Raw genomic sequence first — 5,925 nt, forward strand, 5'->3', positions numbered from 1 at the left:
AGATTGTTTCTTGCTTATGCTTCTTATAAAGATTTCAATGTATATCAGATGGATGTCAAATCTGCATTTTCAAATGGTGATCTAGAAGAAGAAGTTTACATTGAATAGCTCGATGGATTTTCATTATCAGATGATGGAGACATGGTATTTAAGTTGACAAAATCACTTTATGGATTGAAATAAGCTCCTAGAGCCTAGTATGCTAGGTTAGACAAATACTTGCTAAAATTGGGATTTATCAAAGGTGTTGTTGATAGTGATTTGTACTTTAAGATTGAAAATGATAACATTTTGATTATTGAAGTCTTTGTTGATGACATTATCTTTGGTGGTGATGATAATATGAGTATGAAGTTTGTCGATGATATGCAAAAAGAATTTGAGATGTCTATGATTGGTGAGATAAAAAATTTCTTAGGTTTGCAGATTGTACAGACAAGAAAAGCTATCTTTATATCTCAAACTAAGTATGTGAAAGAACTATTGAAGAAGTTTGGATTAGATTATTCCAAACCGGTTGGAACTCCTATGGTGATGACGGGTTGTAAATTGTCTGAAAATAATGAATCTCCTAAAGCTAATCAGAGTTTGTAAAGATCCATGGTTGGTGGACTACTATATCTTGTTGAGACTAGGCTTGAACTTTCGCATGTTGTGTGTATGGCTGCTAGATGTCAAGTTGATCTGAAGGAGATTCATGTCACTACTATTAAAATAATATTCAGATATCTAAAATGAACTATGAATTATGGCATATGGTATCCAAATAATGACGACTTCATGTTGTGTACCTACACTAATGTAGATTGGGTTGGTGATGTTGATGACTGAAAGAGTACTACTGGTGGAGAATTCTTTCCAGGTAAGAAGTTGGTTTCATGGGCTTGCAATAAACAATATTTAGTATCCTTATATAGTGCCAAAGTTGAGTACATTGTTGCTGCTAGTAATTGCACTTAGATAGTTTGGATGAAGAAAATGTTGAAAGATATCAAAATTATTCATGATGAACCTACTGTCATTTATTGTTATAATTCTAGTGCTATAAAAATTTCAAAGAATCTGGTGCAACATTTAAATACTAAACATATATCAATCAAATATAACTACTTGAGAGACAAAATCACTCAACAGAAGGTGAAGTTCGAATATGTATCTACAAAGGAACAAATTGCTAATATTTTCACTAAGCCTTTTCCTACAGATACATTTGTCTACTTGAGAGACAAGTTAGGGGTATCCACCCCTTCTGATGATAATTATATGCGTTGATTTGTATCAATCTGGTGGAATTCAGAGCATATTCATTTATCCAGATTGATGAGTTGGTGTTGCTCCTCTACTAGAGTAGCCTGCTCATTTGGCTGTGTATCCGAGCAGGAGAGATTCATGATTCTATATTGAAAGTTTGATTTTCTATTTTGGAGATCTTTGGCATTGTTGTTAAAGGGGGAGAGAGATCATGTGAAAAAATTCTTTATCTATATTGACCTTAGGGGGATTTTGTTGATGATACCTTCTTTCTTTGCATTGATTGTTTTTCATATTCACATGTCACCATCAATGCCAAAGAGGGAAATTCTTGGATTGCTGGGGAGATTTTTTGGTTTTGGTTAATCATTATTGCTGCTAGGATATGTTCTTGTCATTGATATCAATATATTCCTCTGATTTATTCCAGTGTGAGTTTCGGAAGAGTTTTTGATCCAGTTTTGAATTTTTGTTTTGTTGATCACTGTTTTGCAAAATCCGATATTTCCTTCGATATATTCCGGTGTGATTAGATCTTGAGTTGATAATTTGGATCATTGTTTGGGATGATCTTGTGAATCTTCATTTCAGATGGTTCATGATTTGGTGCTCTGCAAACTATCTTTCTTCATGACAGTTGATGTTTGGTTGTGTTCGTGAGCTTTGAGACGTTGACCGCTGAAGATTTGAAAAGGGGTGTTGGTGCAACTAATCTGGATGATTCTAATGTGCTTGGTGGTGTTTTCTAGTTGTGTCCTTTTTTTTTTTGGTGATCTACATTGATCATTGTGTGATTTTTGGTGATTTTTATGAATCGATGATGATTTTCATGTTATGCGATATTTGTGGTGGTGAAGCATGTTGCAGTTGGTCTTAGTGCGATTTTCGATGGATGTGATCATTTGAGAATTTCAATTAGGTCCATGCTATGTAATTTAAATCATAATATTGGTCTGGTGGTCAATATTTGTATCATATGGTGTAATTTTTGTAATTGTAAGTTGAGGATTGAGGGTTTAGCTGACCTTGTTATCAAGGTTGATGAATTGTATATATAGGTGAGATACTTATGTAATTTAGGCATCACTATTATGTTTGCATTATTAGAGAGGGGTGATTGTGTGAACAAGAGAGTTATCATATGATGAAATGTTGAGTTGAGACTGGTATTGTAGAGCCAACAATTGTGCTTAATCAAAACTATCATCAAGCATTTGTAGATGCTATCACTGTAGTTCATTTTCTCTGGATTGTAATCAGAATCATATTGTAAGTCAGTAAGACTTCCTTGAGTGTTGTAGCCTTCCAGACATATATCTTTTGAGTAGTGAGCTCTAGGCAATGTGCCTAAATACATGGGCATTCCCCATTGTAATATTATCACATACTAGTGCAGAGTATTATCTTATTGTGGGTAGGTTCCCACCATGTTTTTTCCCTTAAATGGGTTTTCCATGTCAAAAATATTGGTGTTGTGTGTTGTGATGTTAATTTTCTTATCTATTATTGCTACAGTCTATCAGTTTATATTTTGAAGTTTGATTTTATATGATCCGATGAATACTGATTCACATCCCCCCTCTCAATCTTCCTTCTTGATTGCTGCTAATAGGATCCCCAAGTAGGTTGAAGGGAACACCATAATACGAAAAACAATAATTTGAGCAATTCTGATATGTCTACATTCTAGAGTATTTAGAAAGAAAATGGAACTCCTGGGAAGAGTAATTTATTTCCCATACACCTCTTTATATTGTAATAGAGGCTTCTTAAGACTCCTTGCTTAAAATATTGAACTTTTCCCAACAAAAATAGTGTCATTAATGAAGTGTTGGAGAGCGAAAACCTGTGAGGAAGAGGATGGAGATAAGACATTAAGGTTACCAATATGCACCTCCCTTTGAATGAGTCTACTAAGGGTTTTAAAGGGAGAAATAGGATCCCCTTTTCATAAACCTCTGGAAGCTTTAAAAAACCAAAATGAGATCCATTGATGATAATAGAGAATTTGGGAGTAGTCACCAGTTGCAAGATGAACTGCAGAAAATTACATCCAAAACCAAATTCCTACAACACCTTTAGAAAAAATTGCTAATTAACATGATCATATGCTTTGAGGAGATCCAATTTTGAAAGGAAAAATAAGCCTCTTATTAACCAACAAGGAGTGAATGTTCTCATCTACAATCAAAATAGCTCATCAAGAATTTGGCACCCTAGGAAAAATCCATTTTACTAGACAAAGATTAGTTGAGGAAGGAAGCCCTTCAAGTGCAAAACAAGAATCTTGGAAAAGATTTTATATAAGGAGTTGCATAAGATGACAGGAAAAAATTCCTAGAAAATATTAGCTCCAGTTTTCTTAGGAGTAAGGACAAGGAAGGTGACATTAATTTCCCTAAGAAGGGAGTGAGAACCAAAGAAATCTTTAGAAGCATCAATAAAATCCCTAGCAATAATATCCTAGAAAATTTGGAAGAAAAAGATCAGTAAACCATCAAAACCTAGACCTTTATTCTCTTCAAAGGAGAAGACAATAGTTAGTACATCCTCATAAGAAGGGATCTTAGAAACAAGTTGATTCATATCATCCATTACCAAGCAAGGGATATCCTTGAGAATATCCAATTGGAATTCATGTGACCAAATCTGATCATTGGAGACCATAGATGAGAAAAAATTAACCGAAGTAGCTACCATGATATCCTCATCTTTATCTAGATCAAGATTATTATAAGAAACTGAGTGAATATGATTAGAAGCATGATGTTTCAGAATGAACATACAAAAGAATTTAGTATTACTATCCCACCTTTGAAGCCACATCACTCTGGATCTTTGCTTCTAGAACTCCTCCTCCTTAGCAATGATATCATGGAGTTTAGAAAGAATCTAGAAATCTCATGATCCATTGAAGCAGGGATGATCCATACATCTAAATCTCTCTTTGGACCTCATCAAGATCACCTTTAATCTTATATTTGGATTGAAAAATATGGACAAAGGAAGATTTGTTTCATTTCATTATATCATATTTGCCAGATGCAAGATTTTTGGTATCCCTAAACATAGTCGAACCATCGACATCAATGCTCCAACAATATTTAATATTATTAAAAAGATCATGATTTAGAGTCCACATTTTTTTCAAATGTGAAAGGGATAGATTTCTTAAAATTTCCCATAGAAGTTGCCAGGACAATCGAAAAATAATTAGAACTAATGTGAGACAAGGAGGATAGAGTTCAAGGATATTTTTGGAATCAATGAACACTAAGAGGAGGGGGAGATGAATCATGTTACAAGATAGGATTGTCGTTGCACCAAAAGATCAACCTATTAATGCCCGATACAACCAATAGACTTATAGAATCAATAGGAGACTATTAAACCATGTTGCGAATCCCCTAGGGATGCTAGCCCATTGCCAAAAAGACCCCTCCTAGAATCACTTGCCATGGCCTACATGATTCGAACCTGTGATCAAGGTTGCATACCATTTGTTACAAGCTAGGGTTGTCCTCACACCAAAAGATCGACCTATAAATGCAATATACAAAAAATAGACTTATAGAATCCATAGGAGGCTGTTAAACCATGTCTCCAATCCCTACGAGGGACACTGGCCCATTGCCAACAAATCAGTGTTCTGATAATTTTAAATTTATTAATCGGATTCTTTATCCACTAGATGATAATAACATAAACTATAATGCAAAGACACAAAGAAAGAATCCACACAACCATAACACAAATATTTTTACATGGAAACCAGGAAAGGGAAAAACCACGATGGGATTGAGTACCCACAATATTATTATACTATAGCCAGTAGTAGAACAATATTACAAAAACTGGAATGCACTTGCATTGAGGCTCATTGCCTAGAGCTCACTGCTCAATTACAAAAGGGCTACAACCCGGAGGAAGGCTCCTTTCCTTAGAGGATAATACAAAATGGTTATAATGAGTAATTAATTGAAGAAAAACATCTAACTATGCGAAAATATAGTTCTGGTTATGCTCAAAATATCTACTGCAACTATTATGATATTCTTCTCTATAACACTCCTTTGTCACATACTGGAGCAACAAAATCTTTACCAAACTTATAAAATCACTCACAAAGACTTCATTCATTCACCACACACACTAAAATGATCAACTAAACAAATCTTATATATCTTCATCATCAAAAATAATCATTTACTAAGTCAGCTTCCAAAAACCACATAACATGCAACATGAAACCTGTTTCATCAAAGTTAGCTCAATCCAATCACAAAAGAAAATGCAGACCAAAAAGAGATGATAAAATGTTTCCCATAAGTCGGTCCAATCACCATAAATGCAAAAGTGACCACCGAAATCATCCCAACAAATCCGTAACACATGTTACTCCAAAATAGCTTTACCCTAACTAAAATATCGGATACCAAAGCTCTAAATTTGTACACAATTCACAACCGGATATCAAAATCACAAAATAATTTATCTCAAGCCTCAAACCAACTACCTTGATCACCACAACCAAAAATACATCATCGAAACCAAGATGTACACCATGATCTTATGTTCTACCGGTAACTGAGTTCCACCATCCAGATTTATGCCTTATGAACAAAATGACTTCCGGTAAACCAATTCTATGTATATCAGAAAGGACCTACAAAC

This window comes from Cryptomeria japonica, chromosome 5 (assembly GCF_030272615.1).
Source record: "Cryptomeria japonica chromosome 5, Sugi_1.0, whole genome shotgun sequence".
In the NCBI taxonomy this organism is placed as follows: domain Eukaryota; kingdom Viridiplantae; phylum Streptophyta; class Pinopsida; order Cupressales; family Cupressaceae; genus Cryptomeria; species Cryptomeria japonica.